Source organism: Erpetoichthys calabaricus, chromosome 7 (genome assembly GCF_900747795.2).
Source record: "Erpetoichthys calabaricus chromosome 7, fErpCal1.3, whole genome shotgun sequence".
NCBI classification, from domain to species: domain Eukaryota; kingdom Metazoa; phylum Chordata; class Cladistia; order Polypteriformes; family Polypteridae; genus Erpetoichthys; species Erpetoichthys calabaricus.
Genome location: NC_041400.2, coordinates 91009206 through 91030899, shown reverse-complemented (window position 1 = coordinate 91030899; position 21694 = coordinate 91009206). Strand labels below are relative to the sequence as shown.

General features: G+C 39.1%; 1 protein-coding gene across 1 annotated transcript in view; it reads left to right on the top strand.

The window, feature by feature from the left end:
- Positions 1-6636: 6636 nt before the first annotated feature.
- The window catches only part of focad (focadhesin), a 351198-nt gene continuing 336140 nt past the window's right edge, over positions 6637-21694 (top strand). The window contains 2 exon segments of the mRNA XM_051930168.1: positions 6637-6708; positions 10800-10916. The gene's annotated coding sequence lies outside the window, so the exon portion shown is untranslated.

Below are 21694 nucleotides of genomic sequence, written 5' to 3'. Positions count from 1 at the left end.
TAAACAATATACAGTTAGTTTCAGTGTATTTATAAAGCCGCATCAGGAATGTGGATCTAAGAAAGAAATGGTGACCACACAGGAACAGTAGCTGTGCTTTGACGCTGGGTGCCGCCAGTCTGCAAAACCGAGCGGAGAAATTACGTACGCCAGGGTATGAGGAACAATGGAAATGTGCGTGGCTTTACGCCAAGTTTAGGTTTTATGCATCGCGATTTGAGCTTGGAAACGTTCATACGCAACATTACTGTGCGTACGCACCATTTATACATGAGGCCCCAGCTCCTTCCACTTCAAAAGGAATATAGAGACAGAAAAAGTTGGAAGTCACGTTCAGTTATGGAACCTACGTGAAAGAGTGCACTATGTCTCTTTGACAGCAAATATTCATCTTTTAGTGATCATGACGAACTACAGTTGATCCTTGATATACGACCAGCCTGACATGCGAACAACTTGCTTTACGACCAAAATTTTTGTTTTGAATTACAACCAACGTCTTGCATTATGACCCGATTGCGGTCACGTGTATCCGCTTGTGCGATTGAAAACAAACAACCGAGAGCATTTGTAAGCTTCAGTCGGAGCCCAGATACATGTGTTTGTGGACGTAATTTCGGTCAGTGCAGTGATTTATATACATTTATTTCAATAATTGCTAAGGAAGGAAGCGAAGCTAATGAAGGTAAAGAAAGTGATCACAATCGAAATGAAGAAGGAAATTGTGTGGAAATATGAGAGTGGCGTTTGTGTGACTGATCTCGCTAATATGTACAGCATGTTGAAATCCACCATCTCGACAATTTTACAAAGAAAAGATTTGTATAAGGATGCTCCTTCCAAACAATAACCACCTTCCATTTCATTCTCCTCCTCCTTCCTTCCTGCAAGCCAAAGATGTCAACTTAAATGGTGAGTACAGTATGAAATTGTTGTTTCTGGTAGGCTAGGCACTTTTTATAACTTTTTGGTTAGTACATTAGAAAAAGTATTGGTGTTTTTGGTAAATTATGCACATTATACAACCCTTTTCTATTAAAAAAAGTTAAGTAAGTGTTGCTGTGGGCGGTTCAGAACACATTAAGGGCATTTCCATTATTTCTTATTGGAAAAATAATCTTGACTTACAACCAACTTGAGTTACATCCAGCCCTCGCGAACGAATTGAGTTCATAAGTCAAGGGTCCGCTGTATATAGTCATTTAGTATTGTTGTTTCATTTTCTTGTTTTCCTTTTCATCATTATGGGGGGCATATCCTCAAGGTACCCTAACCATCATTCTGTATTTTATCAGTTTTAAACAGTAGTGTAGTCAGCAGGATTTGCATCGGAGAAGATGACAGAACTAACAGACATTTTGTCATTAATCCAGAACATGGGAGAACATTTACAGCAACTCCAAATGCTACAAAACAGAGGCTGAAAAAAATGCTCAAGACACCAACTGGAAGGAAAAATCCTTTTGCCTGTCATGGGTTCTTGTGTCTTTAAGTCCCCGTGATGATACAGATGCAAATGGAGAGGCAACAGCAAGTCAACCCCCTAAAAAGGAATGGTTTTGCAGGTAGCGGCCATAGAACATTGCTCTCTCCTCACCTTTCCTGACTAATTCTTTTCTAGTTTTGCATTTTGCTATTGTTCTTGTCACTACTGGTAGAATGAAGCGGTACCTGTAGCCGGTTTATGTTGCACAGGTGGTCCAGCTTCTCCCAGATGGCACATCCATAAGTGCCATTGCAAGAAGGTTTGCTATATTTCCCAGCACAGTTTCAAGAGCATGGGGGAAATACCAGGAGACAGTCTGTTACACGAGGAGAGCAGGACAGGGCCATAGAAGGGCATCAGCCAAGCAGCAGGACCACTATCTGCTCCCTTATGCAAGGAGGAACAGGAGGAGCACTGCCAGGGCCATACAAAATGACCTCCAGCTGGCTACTGATGTGCATGTTTCTAACCAAACTGTTAGAAACAGACTTCATGAGGGTTGCATGAGGGCCCAACATCCTCTAGTGGGACCTGTGCTCACCGTCCATCACCGTGCAGCATGATAGGCATTCACCAAAGAATACCACCATTGGCAGTTCCACTTTCTGTGCACCCATTCCCTTCACAGATGAGAACAGGTTCACACTGAGTACACATGACAGACTTGAAAGAGTCAGGAGATGATGTGGTGAATGTTATGCAGCTTGCAATATCATTCAGCTTGACCGGTATGGCAGTGGTGGGTCAGTGATGGTCTGAGGAGCCTTATCCAGAGACTCATACAGACCTCCATAGAGCTATGCAACGGTACCTTGACCGCTGATAGGTACTACACAGAATCTTACGCTGGTACAGTGGGCCTTAGGTCTCTCTTGGTTCAGGACAATGCCTGGTCTCATGTGGCCAGAGTTTGTAAGCAGTTCCTGGGTGATGAAGACATTGATGCCATCGACTGGCCTGTACGATCCCCAGACATGAATACAGTTGAGAAACCCTGGGACGTTATGTATCGGTGCATCTGACACCACCAAGTAGCACCACAGACTGTCCAGGAGCTCACTGATACCCTGATCTTGGTCTGGGAAAAGATCCCCCAGGACACCATCTGCCTACTCATCAGGGGCATGCCCAGACATTGTCGGGAGTGCATATGGGCATGTTGGGGGCATACACATGACTGAGTCACATTATCAGTTGCCGTGATGAAATTCATGCAAGTTAGATCAGTCTGTGATTTCAGTTTTTGACTTTGATTTTTGGTGTGATGTTTCCACTTGAATATTTTGTTCTTTGAGATATGATGTGTGATTTAAGTGTTCCCTTAATTTTTTGAGCAGTGTATGAATAACCTTGACAAGTACAACTTACAAATATCACTAACAATATTTAAATGACAGAAAACATTGTGTTTTAGGTTTGTTTATCTACATATTTTAATTGTGGCAAAACAATTACTTTCTTATTTTAAGAAGTTAGAAACTGTATGCATGATTCGATTGCGACTTTGTTAACTGATTTAAAAATTAAAACATGTTCCGTTATTTATTTGCTTCACTATACAGACATTAATATTTTTTAAATATTTTGTTACAGCTTGTTTTGTCTCAGTAGAGTAATATATATTGCTCTCCTTTCCCTGATTGTATTATTAATATGTAGCCTTAGAATGCCTAATCTCACAGACTTACCACTGTTTATAAGGTATTATAGTATATAACTTATCCCCACCTTTTCTTCTATATCTATATCCTCAGGCAATTAGATATAGTAAAAAGACAAGCAGAAGTTAAGTTGCACATAAAATAATGTATTACTGATAATATTCATAAATAATAACAAAATGCAAAGTACATTTGAATATTGGCAACCATACAACCTGATTAAATGGTGATATGTAGTTCAGGCGGCACACAGACTTGTAGTTACTTAAATGTCTCTAGTTATGGCATCATTGGTGTTCAGCTTTCAGCCACATGTCTGTTCAAAATGGCTGCTAAACTGTGCTCTTCATTGTGCTGTCTTCATCATCACAGGTTAGCAAGAGAGAGATACTTCTTCATCATATGTAGGTTGGTAAGAGAGAGATACTTCTACATCATCACAGGTTAGCAAGAAAGAGATGGTTCTTTCAGATGTTGGTTGGTAAGAGAGAGATTGTGAGGTTAAACACATACATTTATAGATGTTCTGTCCAACCCCTAGAGCCAATAGGACATCATGGTACTTAAAAGCTTCTGATCCAAGCCAATTCCAAACAGCCATACCTCGGATCAATGGGGGAATAGAACATCTTAACACCTGCCCCCAAACCATATGTTAAAGTACACCTTAGCCTACTTGCGGTGGGGGGGTAGAAATGACTTTAGCAAAGAAACACTTGGCAAACTGGTTTAAGACACATCCCCCAAATCCTGTCGTAAAATTCAAACAGACCCATTCCTAAGGGGGAGGGGGTGGGTAAACACTAAATTACATTGCTTTGCCAAAATTACAAATAAAGACATACAAAATATTTATCAAGTTATATGTAAAATCTTACATCACAACACAGCTGTATGTTAAATCTACTTATATTTATGGCTGTAAATATTTGCTAATTACTCAGAAAAACTTTGTATTCTCTTTATGAAGTAATTTTACATAACACTGCCAACTCAGTTACAGTATATACTTAACCAAAAGTGGGGTGCATGCCTGTTTCACAACTAACCTGCTGCCTGTACTTAATGTGAAGTTTTATTTCAATAGAACATTGGAACATTAAAACATTAGAACAATCTAGATGAGAACAAGCCATTCAGCCCAACAAAGCTTGTCAGTCTTAACCACTTAGTTCTTCCATAAAAAACATCTAGTCCATTTTTGAAAGACACTAACGTCCTACTGTCTACCACACTACTTGGTAGGTTATTCCAGGTGTATATGGTTTTCTGTGTAAAGAAAAACTTCCTAATGTTTGTGTGAAATTTACCCTTAACTAGTTTCCAACTGTGTCCCCTTGTTCTGGAAGAACTCATTTTAAAATAACAGTATCAATCCACTGTACTAATTCCCTTCATAATTTTAAAACATTTCAATCATGTCACCTCTTAATCTTCTTTTGTCTAAACTGAAAAAGCTGAGCTCTTTTAATCTTTCCTCATAATTCATTCCCTGTAGCCCTGGAATGAGCTTAGTTATTCTTCTCTAAATCTTTTCTAGCACTGCTTTGTCCTTTTAGTAGCCTGAAGACTAAAACTGTGCACAGTACTCCAGATGAGGCCTTTTCAGTGCGTTATAAAGCTTGAGGATAACCACCTTGGACCACATTGTGCTATGTAGCCTAATATTCTGTTTGCCTTCTTAATGGCTTATGAGCGCTGTCTGGAAGTTGATAGCGTAGAGTCCACTAGGACTCCTAAATCCTTCTTATAAGGTGTACTCTTGATTTCCAGACCTCTCATTGTGTATTCAAACCTACCATTTTTACTTCCTATGTGTAATACTGTACTTTTACTGAAATCAGACTTCACCAACAATTTCCCTAAACTTGTATGCTGTCCAAGTCCCTCTTTAGTTATTGAACAGATTTCAGATTATTTGCCAATGCACTTAACTTGGTATCATCTGCAGACTTAACCAGCTTGTTAATTATATTCCAATGTAAACCATTTATGTATATTAAAAATAACAGTGGCCCTAGCACTTACCCCTGTGAAACACCACTCTTAACACTGGAAAATTCTGATAAAATTCCTTGAACCATTACCCTTCCGCTTCCTGTGTCTGAGCCAATTCTGCATCCATCTAACAATATCACCCTTAACTCCTATTTCTCTTAGTTTGATGCCCAGCCACTCATGCGGCACCTTATGAAATGTTTTCTTTAAGTCAAGATAAATAATATCATAAGCTCCATTTTGCTCCTACCCTTTTGTTGCATCCTCATAGAATTCCAGCATATTAGTAAAACATGACCTCCCTCATCTGAACCCATGCTACTTGCCATGTGCTGCTCAATCTTATCCTGAATAATTCCTTCCATTAATTTTCCTGTGATGCATGTTAAGCTTACTGGCCTATAGTTGCTTGGCTCTTCCCGGTCACCCTTTTTATATAATAAGATAATATTTGCCATCTTCCAGTCCTTCAGATTTCCCCAGTGTGCAGTGACTTCCTAAAAATATGTATCAAGGGTTTATACAGTGTATGTACTCGCTTAACCTACTTAAAATCTTGAGGGTAAATTTTATTGGGTCCTGATGATTTGTTTGATTTCAGCCTATTTAATCTGAGCAGTAGTTCTCCCTCTACAATTTCTAAATCAAACAGTACCTCCATAATACTCCCATTTACTGCTGGGAGGTTATCCACCTCCTTGGTTGTGAAGACCTCAGAAAAATGTGAGGTTAGAGAACCTGGTATTTCACTGTCTGTATTTTTTATTTCCCTTAACTATTCCTGATGCACTTTACCTCCTCTTTGACTGTTCTTTACCACTAAAATACTTTAAGAATCTCTTTGGGTTGTCTTTCACCTTATCTGCTGTATTCTTTTCCAACTGTCTTTTAGTCTCCCTAATATCCTTCTTAATGGTTGCCCTAATGTTCTCATACCACTACGGTTCACATAGGAGTTATTAGACTTGTATACTTATACAACTGTTTTTTTTCCCCTTTGCAGCTTCTTTTTATCTCTTTATTGGCCCACTGCGGAGTTTTAAATTTTATTTTATTTCCTATTAATTCTAAATTTAAGTATGTACCTGCTCTGCATTACATGTAAAACGTTTTTAAGCTTTTTCCACTGCTCCTCGACTGTCTCCACACATCAAAGCTTATCCCAGTCTATCCTACTTAGACATTGCTCAAAATTTGACTTACCAAAGTTAAACTTAACAGTTTTAGTCTTCGCATCGGCACTCTTCCAAAACACTGAGAATTATAATATACTTATTATGATCAATTGATCCTAGTGGTTCAATCACCTCTACACCCTGGACATTGAGCGGTATAGACAAAATTACATTTTCTTAGTGGAGCAGGGCGCAAGAACCGAACAATGCCTTTCTGTCGACATTGTTCTATTTCGGTACTTGAAACAGTAATTGAGTACAGCAAGTAATTTATTCATGATAAAGTTTGATCCAGCGCGGACACCGTACAGCGAATCCAGGTTTGCCTTTTCTGCCCAAGTGCGCATGTGCAACTTGTATAGCGTGAGTTCTTCTGCCGGTGGTCCAGGTATGTTACCATTCATTGCTTATACTACAGTATATTGTAGTAAGTGCTGTCAGCTAGCGTAACTGTATCATCGTTGTTTGGAATGTTTGTGATCCTGTAGTAAAATTTGGGAGTGTTCTATTTGTTTCAATAAACCCCTCTGCAGTTTTAGTGCATTGCAAAACTTGACTGGTGACTTTTATTTTTATCATGGATAAGCTGGTAATGACAGAAATAAACTGTTGCTTGTTGTAGTATTGCAAGAATAGATTCGGTCTGTTACTAGTGATTTTAATGAACACAGCTCTATAAAAACGTCTAGCAGAGCAGAACGAATAGACGACAGTCATATATTTATGTCCTGGTAAATATGCGCTAAAACATGCTTGACTGAAATGTGGTTATACGGTTTCGTTGGTAAAAAAAAATGTCTACTTTTTTGTAAGATTCATACGTTCCACGAGCTTCATTAGACTGCATTTAAATGAAAAGTGGAAGATCCACATCAACAGTATTCTATATAATATTAATACTGTAGTATTCACATCCTGAAGCTGAAACAGTTCATTTTCAGGATTGCCTTTGCCCTCGTACATCTAACAATTAGTCATTTGAACTTAACAGATACAGAACTTATAAAACTCTAGTTGTTTTTAAGGGCTTGTTTTTCTTGCTAACCTTTCAAAGTTTACAGAGATGCATGCCCAAAATCAACTTTGTAATTTCTATATGCTTTTGTTCCTCGTTGTTTGTTTCTGGTTTATTTCCATGCTGCTGCACGTGCCTGTTTATGCTGCTTTCGTGATTTGACTCGTACTACGGTCTTATTTACATTGGACTTAGCAGTGCATCTGATATTATCTTGGGTAAAGTGCATTTGTGATTTACAATGTTAGTAAGTTTATTTAAAAATAAAAATAGATTTGTTATTTTAATGGGCAATCCTATTTGAGGCAAGGTCAGTCCAGGAAGCAACAGAATTTTAAGTCTAATAACTGCTTTTTAAATGCATTTGATTTGCTTTACATAAAGACACACCTGTATATCAGAAAGCCATTTCTTTAAATGGCATTAATACTTGTAGCCATTTTGTATTTTAAATTTTGTTTATGTGCGGTTTTAGGAAAAGTAAATAGCCCCAGGCCTTATTTTAGTTTGTTCATTGCTGACATACTGTACTTAATTGCTTTATTTAGGTAATTTTTTCTATTATTCTTTTATGACCTCGCATTAAGAATACCTAAAATGATTAATATGATTTAGTATCTATTTCACCTTGGCTAAAAAAAAAAAATGTAAAAGTTGCTTCAAAGAAATTGTCTCATTTAATACGCCTAGAGTATTACTTTTGAAAAAACATTTTTTTTTTTTTTTAATTTCTAGGAAACCCATTTTCTGATATTATTAAAGAACATTGTCATAGGTAAAAAGAAACAGTGCACATTATGCACATGCAAATTATTAAGAAGCTGTCAACATTCATTTTCTCACACTGTAAAAGACTAATATCTGCATTATTCTGGTTTAACTGACAGTAGTCATGTGCTGCGCTTATACTCCAAATTCATAAAGGTTTTTACTCACATTAATGAATACTTGTATCTAGAAGAAAGTTGGAAGAGACACTTTTTCCTGTTGAATGAGAAAAGCTTCAAGTTGTTCAGGAGATTATCAAGCACTTTTAGCCTCCTCCGCCTTGTGCTATCATTTCATGAAGGGTGTGGCTCTTTATTGATGATATCAAGGGGACCAGAACCTTAGTACAGCAAGCTGATAACAAACCAAAACTTAAGCTTCATTGTATTTGAGAAATGTTATCTTGACATTTTTGGAAGACTATTTCTTTGTAACAAGCTACAAAGAGTCATTAAATTAAATACAGAAGGGAAACTGTTAAAATCAGGCATGATGTGCTCGTTGAGGCTCCGTTTTGGCTTTCCCTTTGTTTTTTTATCCCATCATATATCTTTATAAAGAATTACCCTGAAACTGTACTCTACCTAAGAGTCTAAATTCATTTATATATATATATATATATATATATATATATATATATATATATATATATATGACTTAATAAGTAATAACAATAATAATAATTTATTTTATTTATAAGGCACTTTACATTAGCAGTAAATCTCAAAGTGTTGCATAAAAATATTTAACAGACAAAACAAGATAAAACAACAATAAATAATGACATTCTTGTTAATATGCTTTTGTAATAAAAAAAGTCTTTAGCTGTTTAATAAGTAAGGTAGGCAACTTAACAGTATGTATTGTTATTTTGATATTAAATGTTATTTTCATTTATTTGAATTAGTTTCAGCTAACTTTTCTGGTGAAAGTTTCATTCAAGCAGTTTGAGCTATTTTCATGCTTAAAAATGTGCTATATAAATAAATGTTCTTATGCTTTTATTTCAGACTAGTCATTTAGCCCGTTACAATAACGGGCGCTAAAACAGTAGTGCATAAACATTAGTAGGAACAGTCTATTTTAAATGGCAAGGGACTTTGACCTCATTCTTTTTGTTGGTCGTAATTTTCTTTCTTTCAGCCTTTCTTTTGTTGATGATTACTTGCTGAGCTGACCGTTCTTCGTGGGCTGCCGCCGTGTATTGTGTGTCTTTAATTTTCTGTGACAGTAATACTGTCTTGTACGGCTCTATTCAATAAGGGCACGTAGATAATTTAGTTCAATGGCTCTGGAATATGTGAAGAGTAACAGGTGCAGATCTTTATTTACGCACGCCTTTATTCGCTGCGCCCAATTGAGGTCGTCCTTTTGAGGCTCGCCTTTTTGTGCGCGCCCTTATTGAAGGATACCATCTTGTACGTCCGTAATATACGTCCGTACGTCTGTAATATACCTTTAATTTTCTCTGGCGGTAATACAGGCGTGCGCGTCGGTAATATGCCTTTAATCTCCTCTGACAGTAATACTGGCTTGTATGTGGCTGTAATATGTGTCACTGTATTGTGTACCTTTAATTTCTTCTCGCAGTAATACTGGTTTGTATTTCCGTAAAACGCCTCTAACTTTCTCTGACAGTAATATCGCGCATAGCACAGTGCCCCGCGCATGCGCACTTCACCAGAAGACACCCACACACGGACACCTGGACGCACATAGGGATTTTATATATATATATATATATATATATATATATATCGATTATTCCTGGTTTGGTAGGATGTGGCAGTGTTTAGTACTGCTACCTCATGGATCAAGCATCCCAGATTTAAATCATTTTTCTGGTCTGTGTCTTTGAGGAGTTTGCACATGCTCCTTTCATTTCAGTGCTTTTGCTCTCCAAGCACATGGTTTTCTCCCACATTATAAAGATACACGTATTAGATAGCTGATGATTCTAATTTGGCAATATTTAAGCATGTAGGTGTGTGCATGAGTGGATTCTAAAGTTGAGTGGCATGCTGTCCAGGGTTTGTTTTTGCTTGTGTCTGGTAGTTTGAGGAGAGACTGTAACCGTAAGGCTTTGCATTGTGTTTGAGAATGTAAAGATTTTTATTTTTTTCTTTTCGTTTTGTAAATTTGCATAAATTGTCATAAAGCATGGTGGCTTTTTATCAAACTGAGAAAAAGCTTAGTTTTAAAAATTAAATTTTTTTTTCAAGTTTTAAATTGTTTTGATATGTTTAAAATAATGCACAGTCTTAGGGTGGCACGGTGGCGCAGTTGGTAGCGCTACTGCCTCGCAGTTAGGAGTCCCAGGTTTGCCCCCCGGGTCCTCCCTGCGTGGAGTTTGCACAGTTTCCTCCCACAGTCCAAAGACATGCAGGTTAGGTGCATTGATGATCCTAAATTGTCCCTAGTGTGTGCTTGTGTGTGGGTGTGTGTGTCTGCGTGCCCTGCAGTGGGCTGGCGCCCTGCCCGGGTTTTGTTTCCTGCCTTGCGCCCTGTGTTGGCTGGGGATTGGCTCCAGCAAACCCCCGTGACCCTGTAGTTAGGGTATAGTGGGTTGGATAATGGATAATACGCAGTCTTAGTATATTGGTAACCCACCTGTGTACACGTTTACCTCTGTTCACTTAAATGACTTTAAGGTCAATGGGTTATTGGCCTGATTTGGTTTACATTTTTTTCCCCAGAGTTGATGATGACCTACAAAGGACTTTTAAGTTTTGAGGCCACCAATCAGCAATGATACTCCGCAGCCCCTGAGATCGTTGATCCCTGAGTCTTCTTCAGTGAGATATACTGCTTAGGTAGGTTCTACTCTGCTTTTCCTAGGTTCTGAGATAGTGTGCTACCATCTAAGGTATTATGGACCCATTTCTCACATCTGTTGAACATCAGGTGTTCTGTTCTTCTGTTAACTCTTCATCTTAGGCAGCTCTAGTTATTGTAGGACCAGCTGCCATGGAGTGTAATGTAATTCAACAGAATAAAAGTAAATTATTTTTCATGTAATCACTGGGATATTTTAGGAAACTTTCTCCTCACTGTTACATTTTTTTGATTGATCAATCTACACACCTTGCTTCTTGCATAAGTTACTCAGCTTTCCTTTGCTAGTACTCTTGGAATAATACTTGTACAATTCCATGGCCAAGATAATTTCATTTATTCTGAAATCAAAGCTTGTGTTTGTATATGTCACATTGCCAGGGTACAGTTCTACCTCTTTAGATAGGACACTGAAGTAATTTTCCATGCTTTTATCAAGTCTTGGTTGGATTACTAGAGTTTGGTAATATTGTCATCACTGTATTCTGCTTCGGGCGGCACGGTGGCGCAGTGGGTAGCGTTGCTGCCTCGCAGTTGGGAGATCTGGGGACCTGGGTTCGCTTCCCGGGTCCTGCCTGCGTGGAGTTTGCATGTTCTCCCCGTGTCTGCGTGGGTTTCCTCCGGGCGCTCCGGTTTCCTCCCACAGTCCAAAGACATGCAGGTTAGGTGGATTGGTGATTCTAAATTGGCCCTAGTGTGTGCTTGGTGTGTGGGTGTGTTTGTGTGTGTCCTGCGGTGGGTTGGCACCCTGCCCGGGATTGGTTCCTGCCTTGTGCCCTGTGTTGGCTGGGATTGGCTCCAGCAGACCCCCATGACCCTGTGTTCGGATTCAGCGGGTTGGAAAATGGATGGATGGATGTATTCTGCTTCATTTCAGGCTGCCACCTTGGAAAAACTCTACAGAAACTTTGTCATATATTTACTATGTATCCATGTGTCTTCCCTCAAAGTCTTATGTAATAGCTAGGAGTAATTATTTTAGCTATTTTTTACAGTAGTTGCTGCTAAAATGTGTGACATGTATTCATCAGTTGCTCCTAATATCTGTCAGTGACACATTGTTGTTTGCATTTGCTAGGTTTTTAAGTTTAGTGTCACTTATCTGCTGTGTCAGATTGAAATCTACATCATTGCAAGGAAGTAAGGTATTAACTTACATTGTGAAAGAAAGGGTAAACTGATGATGGTTGTGTGTCTGTTTTATCAGTCTTAGTTTTTTGTTGTGGTTCATTCACAAATATAGTCTGTCATTTTATTTGTTTATAAAAATAATGCACTGTTGCTCACAATTTACTTTAAACAAGGACAAGGATGTTTGTGAATATTTCTTATATTTAATACTAAAATGGAGATTTTCAAAGAGTTTGATAAAATGTATGTACTTAAACAAAAATAATTCTCTATGTAAAACTTGAATATTAATTGAGTTTAAACTTTTTTGGTGGAATAACATTTTACTGTAAATAAGGTCACCCTATAAAACACTATTGTATCTCTATTAATTGAACTTTGTTTGCTTTCTTGATCTATATTATGTGTGTTATTTCTGATACAGTTTAACTCAAGTCTATACTGGGAGCAAACTGATAACTATACTGTGATGTGGTGGCAGTTGATTTATCAGCCACAATGCATTTTGTGTTCATTTTACAAACCAGAAACTCATGTAAATGACAAATTGACTTCATGAAATTGCTTAAGTCATTATAAAACAAACTGCTTTTATTCTTCTTCTTCTTCTTTCGGCTGCTCCCGTTAGGGGTTGCCACAGCGGATCATCTTCTTCCATATCTCTCTGTCCTCTGCATCTTGTTCTGTTACACCCATCACCTACATGTCCTCTCTCACCACATTCATAAAACTTCTCTTAGGCTTTCCTCTTTTCCTCTTCCCTGGCAGCTCTATCATTAACATCCTTCTCCCAATATACTCAGCATCTCTTCTCTGCACATGTCCAAACTGCTTTTATTGACCCACTAAATTGTTGCATGTATGTCTGTATGATTATGAGATATCTCATTGGACATTTGGAGTACTTGCATTACTACACTCAATAATCCATAATGTCAAAGTGAAAATATGTTTCCAAAAAGGTTTGAAAATGTATTAAAAATCAAAAACATGAAAAAAACATGAAGTCTCTCTTACATACAAGTTTTCAGGCTCTTAATTCAGTATATTTGTAGGAACCTCTTGGGTAGCAATTATAGCTTTTAGTCCTGTTGCGTAAGTCTCTACAAGCTTTACACACCTGTACTTGGGCACCTTATTCCATTCTTCCTGGCACGTAGACTTCTCACAATAAAAATAAAACTCGTCTAGGCCTAGTGAGACTTTTGGGCTTGGATATTCTTGCACAGTTTCTCCACTGCGGGTTGCAGCTGGCTGCAGAGAGCTTAATTTTCAAACTCCTGTCATTGGCAATTTTCATTAATTTCTCCTGCGATCTCAAATGATGACTCTTATAATTGGCTGTTATTTCTAATGGATTTCTGATCCAAATTAAATGATTAATATCCAGTTCTGGAAAAATTTACTGAAGTATTCCTTCAAATGTATCAGATGTGACAACATTAGAGGCCAGAGGCTGTCTGCAGTAACACTGGACATTCCAAGTTCTTGATGAAGGAATGGCAACATTTCTGTATTTCCTTTAAGCTATGTCTCCAAAAATCCTATATTTTGAATGAATACTTAAAGTTTATCATGCAAATTAAGCATGCTGTGATTGTGGCCCTGTATGCTCTGATTCAGGCTGTATATGTTTGAAATACTGTATGTTGGAAAAGTGTGCAAGCTTTAGAACCCACAACTGGTTGTTAAAATTGAGCAAACCAGGAATTCTCAGATGAGAGAAATTCTTGCAGCTTTGTGTAGTTCAAACACTCATTGAAAAACTGCCCTGAGAGACAGCCACTGGATCTCAGAATGCAGCAGAAGGCTTTTAAAATCGGCACTCATGTCACTGTACGGTTTGGCAAACAGTCTAGTGTTTAAGATGGCGTGCTTTGATATTGTTGATGATTTTAACAATGTCTTGAAACACTTATTGCAATTTGTCTTTAATTCTTTTAGCAAAAACTGCTTTATGATGAAGTGTGCAGCAACATATATTGAACCATACATATCAATAGCATCTTGAGCTTTGTCCTTTATTCAGACTATGGCTCTACTAACCTTGCCTATTATGGCAGGACCATAATCCATTAAGACCCCATTGCAATGAGACCAGTCAATTAAATTTGCCTGCATGAATGTGTCCAAAAATTAAAAAATATACTAACCTATACTCCCCTTAGTTTCTTTGCAGTATAGAAGGTCCTCAAGAAATTTCCCATCTCAAATTTTAATTCTATCATTGTCAATATTATGCATTAGCTATATCTGTGAAATTAATCAAACTGCAATGCAAATCAAGGGCTGGCTTTTACCAGTTTTAGCAAATAGTATGTTACATCCACAGCCATGTGAGATATTCACCTGCATGCAGTGTTGTATGAAAAGAAGAACAGTGTCAATTTTATGGGCATAAGCAATTCACAAATTATGTCTTTATTTTCTAGTAACATTGTGTTTTCTCAGATTGTATGTGGTTTCTGTTCAGGTTTGGTGCAATATGATGCTTAAGAAGGTGCCTTAAGTGCCCTCTCTCAAACGGTTGCTTGCTGCGTGAAAGTGCTCACTTGCGTTGCTAGCAGTGCTGCACGTCTTTGGAAGAAGTCAGGATGCATTCCAACATCAACTGGATGTTTTTGTTCTAAACGTCTTTTCGATTTGGACAACTTAGGAATTTGTTTGACAGAATTTCTTGGCAAAGAATGCACTTGGGACACATTCAAGGCCACCTTTTTTTCTTTGCCAGCAAAAATTCAAACTCTGTGCAGAAAGTCTCATATTTCCTATATTTAAATTTTGCCTTAGAAGATGACCCACTTTTGGAAAATGCGCTCAAAGCAGAACTACATGCTGGTGGTTCTTCTGAATCTGACCTTTTTAAAAAACAGTCTAGAATTTATCTTTTTTTTTTTTTTAGCTGTTTATACACTTTGTTTAACTTGTGGTAATCTGCATTAACACAGCACAGTGCAATGTGCATTAACTAGGCTAATGGAATAATGGTCAAAATACTACTAAAAGGGAAGATAAACCAGACATTTGCTTTAGTATTTGCAAATAAAACTATTTTATTAGATTAAATATGATTTACACACTCTGTTTAGTTTTTTCGTCATTCTGCTATAGACAATGTAGATTATAGTTTTTCTGAGTTAGTCATTTAAAAATGAATTTTTCTACACTATTTTTAGCTAGTATTTATCTTTATTCCACATCATATTTTTCATTATAATAAAATGTCTTTTTTGTGACAGTCTAGTGACTTGTTCTGAGTGAACTGACCAGGCCATCCTGTCACAAGCATGTTTTTCCATATTCTAATTCTCAGATGTTCCCCTGCTTATAGATATAGCGCAATGAGCCTCTCCTGACAAATCCTCAGTCGCAGATACTCGGGAGCATTCTAATTGCATGGATAGACAGTCTTGCCTGGATCCTCTAAATATGGAGATACAGTTAGGTCCATAAATATTTGGACAGAGACAACTTTTTTCTAATTTTGTTTCTGTACATTACCAAAATGAATTTTAAATGAAGCAACTCAGATGCAGGTGAAGTGCAGACTTTCAGCTTTAATTCAGTGGGGTGAACAAAATGATTGCATAAAAATTTGAGGCAACTAAAGAATTTTTTTAACACAATCCCTTCATTTCAGGGGCTCAAAAGTAATTGGACAATTGACTCAAAGGCTATTTCATAGGCAGGTGTGGGCAAGTCTGTCGTTATGTCATTATCAATTAAGCAGATAAAAGGCCTGAAGTTGATTTGAGTTGTGGAGCTTGCATGTGGAAGATTTTGCTGTGAACAGACAACATGCGGTCAAAGGAGCTCTCCATGCAGGTGAAAGAAGCCATCCTTAAGCTGCGAAAACAGAAAAAAACCATCTGAGAAATTGCTACAATATTACAAGTGGCAAAATCTACAGTTTGGTACATCCTGGGAGAGAAAGCAAGCACTGGTGAACTCAGCAACGCAAAAAGACCTGGACGTCCACAGAAGACAACAGTGGTGGATGATCGCAGAATCATTTCCATGGTGAAGAGAAACCCCTTCACAACAGCCAACCAAGTGAACAACACTCTCCAGGGGGTAGGCGTATTGATATCCAAGTCTACCATAAAGAGAAGACTGCATAAAAGTAAATACAGAGGGTGCACTGCAAGGTGCAAGCCACTCATAAGCCTCAAGAATAGAAAGGCTAGATTGGACTTTTGCTAAAGAACATCTAAAAAAGCCAGCACAGTTCTGGAAAAACATTCTTTGGACAGACGAAACCAAGATCAACCTCTACCAGAATGAATGGCAAGAAAAAAGTATGGAGAAGGCGTGGAACAGCTCATTATCCAAAGCATACAACATCATCTGTAAAACAACGATGGAGGCAGTATGATGGCTTGGGCGTGCTGTTGCCAGTGGCACTGGGACACTAGTGTTTATTGATGATGTGACATGGCCAAGTCAGTCACCTGATCTTAACCCAATTGAGCATGCATTTCACTTATTGAAGACTAAACTTCAGACAGAAAGGCCCACAAACAAACAGCAACTGAAAGCCACTGCAGTAAAGGCCTGGCAGAGTATTAAAAAGGAGGAAACCCAGCATCTAGTGATGTCCATGAGTTCAAGACTTCAGGCTGTCATTACCAGCAAAGGGTTTTCAACCAAGTATTAGAAATGAACATTTTTATTTCCAGTTATTTAATTTGTCCAATACTTTTGAGCCCCTGAAATGAAGGGATTGTGTTAAAAAAATGCTTTAGTTGCATCATATTTTTATGCAATCGTTTTGTTCACCCCACTGAATTAAAGCTAAAAGTCTGCATTTCAACTGCATGTGAGTTGTTTCATTTAAAATTCATTGTGGTAATGTACAGAACCAAAATTAGAAAAAAGTTGTCTCTGTCCAAATATTTATGGACCTAACTGTATATTGTATCTACACTGAGATCCTCTGGCTTGGCAGAGCATTTCACCCTGTCTCGCAGAGTAACGCAGTAAAACTGCATTGGCAACCTTATTTTGGGTCCTTGTACTTCCCACCTGCAAGACAAAGATTGACAGCTGAGTGTAATGGCAGTATGAATGACACAAATGTACAGGGTAGGATTCAAAAGTAATGAGCCTTTGTTCAAAAAGACAAATTTATTGAGCAAATCAGTACAACTAATTAATAGTCTTCAAAATAGGCACCTCCTGCATCAATACACTTGTGTAGGCGGCTTTTCCATGACTCGAAGGTGTCCACGTAGGCCTGTTCCGGGATGGCTGCAAGGGCTGCCTTGACATTTGCATGGATGTCCTCGATCGAGTCGAAGCGTTTTCCTTTCAGCGCTGATTTTAAGCGCGGAAACAAAAAGAAGTTAGAAGGCGACACGTCCGAAACTTTAGGGAGGCTGGGGGACCACCGGAACGTTCACCCGGGCCAGGTAGGCGCTCACGATGAAGGCGGTGTGGCTGGGCGCGTTATCGTGGTGAAGCTTCCAGCTGTCCTTGATGTCCCTTCGCTTGCGTGCGACGCTTCTTTTCAGGCCTTTTCAGGACTTCCAAGTAGTAAGCAGCATTCATGGTCTGTCCTTGCGGGACAAACTCGTAGTGGATGATCCCCTTCACTCCGAAGAAGGCAATGAGCATGGTCTTCGTCTTCAACGCGTACCGTTGCTCTAACGAACTTTCCATTCCGCCGTGTAATGTACTACTGCACAGGGGTTCCCGTCAAGACCGATCCTACTGCTCCGAGCGGAGCGGTAGGAGCTCCGTTGCGTTGGTGAAGCCAACACCCACCGTCCGCAGTCGTTGGCAAGTGGGGTGTGCGGCGAGGTACGTTCGCGTCAGAACAAAATGAGGGCCTCATTACTTTTGAATCCTACCCTGTATGTATGAGACAGATCCAAGCAGTAAAATACTCAAATTTTTATTTTTACAGTGCCTGTGAAGAACACCTCATTATAAGGCATTTTAATATAAAATAAAGATTGCCTCTTTGCTAGAAAAATTTACTTCAAAGGTGTGTTTTAGTGAGGCTTTTATACTAAAATACTTCACTGCCACGGACGCCCTAACTCGCTTCACCACAGTTCCACTCAAGAATGAGGTGGTGGGATGGACAAGTGATGCAGTTATGGACAAAAAACAAAAGATGACAACAAGGAGGAGTAGGTTCCTGACTTAAAAAGGGGCAGTTAATTTGGAGAGAGGAAGAGGAGGTGGTTGGGAGCATGCTGTGGCCTGATTGTTAATGTCTTGTGCTGACAAACTGCGCAAATAAAAATTGAAGGAACACTTTCAAAACACATCAGATTTCAATGGGGGAAAAAAAATCATGCTGGATATCTATACTGATATGGACTGAGTATGTGTTTATGAATGAAAGGATACCACATCGTTTGATGGAAATGAAAATTATCAACTTACAGAGGGCTGAATTCAAAAACACCCTGAAAGTTTTAGTGGAAAGATGATGCAGTAGGCTAGTCCATTTTGCCGAAATTTTATTGCAGGAACTCAAAATCGTACTGAGTAATTTGTATGGCCCCCACGTGCTTGTATGCATGCCTCACACATTGGGGCATTCTCCTAATAAAAACGACGGATGGTGTCCTTGGGGGCACAGTCTAAGAATGCAACCTAGTGGCGTCAGATAGACTGAAACATAATGTACCAGAAGTGTTCTATTGGATTTAGGTCAGGCAAGCTTGGGGGCAGTCAATGGTATCAATTCCTTCATCTTCCAGGAAACTTCTTGCATACACTCGCCACATGAGGCCGGGCATTGTCGTGCACCAGGAGGGAACCCAGGACACACTGCACTAGCATAGGGTCTAACAATGGGTCTAAGGATTTCATACACGATACCTAATGGTAGTCAGGTGTTTTTGTCTTATCCTAGTTATTTCCCAATCTTGGTCCTGTGGCCCCCCCTGTGGCTACAGGTTTTTGTTCCAACCAGCTTCTGTTTTTAATTGGACTCCTGGGCTAATAAGTGAATTAATCCATTATTTACTAATTAGTGGCTCTGATGCTAAAGTACTTGCAGCCTTTGATTATTCAGTGTTGTTTGCTAGCATGTCTGCTCTTCTCATGTTTTAATTGTCATTAATAAGATACAATGAAGGGGAAAAACTGCACAGAGGAAAGGGCAAAATAAAATGAAATCATCAAAAGAGAGTTAAGCATTTAAATCTATAGCAAAGCAGAAATATTTCTAAATGTCTTATAAATTTAAAAAGTCATGCTGCTGTGCTTTTCTGAATGTAGAATACAGTAATCCCTCCTCCATCGCGGGGGTTGCGTTCCAGAACCCCCTGCGAAAGGTGAAAATCCGTGAAGTAGAAACCATATGTTCATATGGTTCTTTTTATATATTTTAAGCCCTTATAAACTCTCCCACACTATTATAAACATTTCCCGCACAATTATACAGCATAAACCCTTTGTATTCTCTTAGATATTAGGTAAGATTCGTTGAAATTATGTATGTAAACACAGTTTATTATACAGTAAAACCTAAATATTATTTTAAAGATATCGAGCGTCTCCGATATCACATACGTTACAGCCATTACGACAGACAGGCCACCAGCAATAAAAACGTACAATGCAAGAAAAATTGTATACAGTAAAATGTGTGTACAGTGACACTAAACTATGTACATGTAATAAGTACTGTACGTAGATAATTAATTATGGTTACTCACCAACAATGACACAACGACTTGTCCGATAACGATGAGTTTAATTTTACTGCACAACAAAGGGATAGCGTTACAGCTCTTCTAAAGGAGCCTCTTCAGGCAACTGTGTAGCACGCCGTTGTTCTTCTTCCAGCGATCTTCAGTCCAAATCCCTAAAGCAGATTCCCATCCAGACTACTCGCCTTCACGTCCACTTGCAACTCGTTTTGCGCCCTGGTTAAAGGACACTGCGGCCGTAGATCTTATATGCTTTTCCTCCTTTTTAAATAAAAAGAATTGTGGACTCATTGATGCCGTAATGGTGTCCTGCAGCGGTGTAGCTGTTCCCTTCCTTCAACATATCCAAAACTTTACACTTTTACCTTTTCTGCAATCATTTGAATCTTCTGTTGGCGCTTGGACACGGCCCCCTGAAGCAGTAGCAGAAGCACGTTAATGCTGAATGAGTGAGATGAGACTTCCTAGTTAATGCAACACTCCGTCGCTGAGCCAATCAGCACACAGGAACTTAACTGTGTGCTCTGATTAGGTAGCTTCTCAGTCATCCGCCAATAGTGTCCCCTGTATGAAATCAACTGGGCAAACCAACTGAGGAAACATGTACCAGAAGTAAAAAGACCCATTGTCCGCAGAAACCTGCGAAGCAGTGAAAATCCGCTGTTATATATGTAGATATGCTTACATATAAAATCCACGATAGAGTGAAGCCGCAAAAGTCAAAGCGCGATATAGCGAGGGATTACTGTTCAAGAAAATATATACCAGCTAATTAAATGAGATCATGCTATCAGTGTGTTGTAACTGATGAAGAATCTGGTTGGAACAAAAACCTGCAGTCACAGTGGGGTCACCAGGACCGAGGTTGGGAAACACTGGTCTAGCCTGTAGAGAGGTCTGTGTATTTCTCCATAGATATGCTGACCCACCATCAAACCGGTCATGCTGAACAATGTTACAGGCAGCGTAGCGTTCTCCATGGCTTCTCCAGACCCTTTCACGTCTGTCACATCTGCTCAGGGGTGAATCTGTTCTCATTTGTGAAAAGCACAGGGGGGCAGTGGTGGACCTACCAATTCTGGGTATTCTATGGCAAATGCCACTCAAGCTCCATGGTGCCAGGGCAGTGAGCACAGGGGCCAACTAGGAGGATGTCGGACCCTCAGGCCACCCTCATGAAGTCTGTTTCTGATTGTTTGGTCAGAAACATTCACACCAGTAGCCTGCTGGAGGGGTAATTTTGTAGGGCTCTGGCAGTGCTCATCCTGTTCCTTCTTGCCCAAAGATGCAGATACCAGTCCTGTTGATGGATTAAGGACCTTCCACGAACCTGTCCAGCTCTCCTAGAGTATCTTCCTGTCTCCTGGAATGTCCTGCATGTCCTTGAGACTGTGCTGGGAGACACAGCAAACCTTCTGACAATGGCATGTATTGATGTGCCATCCTGGAACAGTTGGACTACCTGTGCAACCTCTGTAGGGGTCCAGGTACGCCTTATTCTACCAGTAGTGACACTGACAAATGCAAAACTAGTGAAAAAACAGTCAGAAAAGATGAGGAGGGGAAAATGTCAGTGGCCTCCACCTGTTTAAACCATTCTGCTTTGGGGGGTCGTCTCATTGCTGCCCCTCTAGTGCACCTGTTTTTAATTTCATTGAAAGTGATTAACAACCCCTTCTGCTGCTTAACTGACCAGATCAATATCCTAGAAATTTCATTGACTTGATGCTATACTCTGATCAAAAAGTGTTTCTTTTAATTTTTTGAGCAGTATATATCAGGCCAATATTTGGTCTCTGCATATGCATTGGTATTGGTTGAACCTGCTCCAGAATTACGATGCTGAAACTCCCCAAAGCAAAGCATGTTTGTAATGTTATTTTTTCTATTGTAAAAGACCTCTGTTTGGAAGGCTGCTTCCCCTTGACTTATATGTGCAATGAAAGTAAACT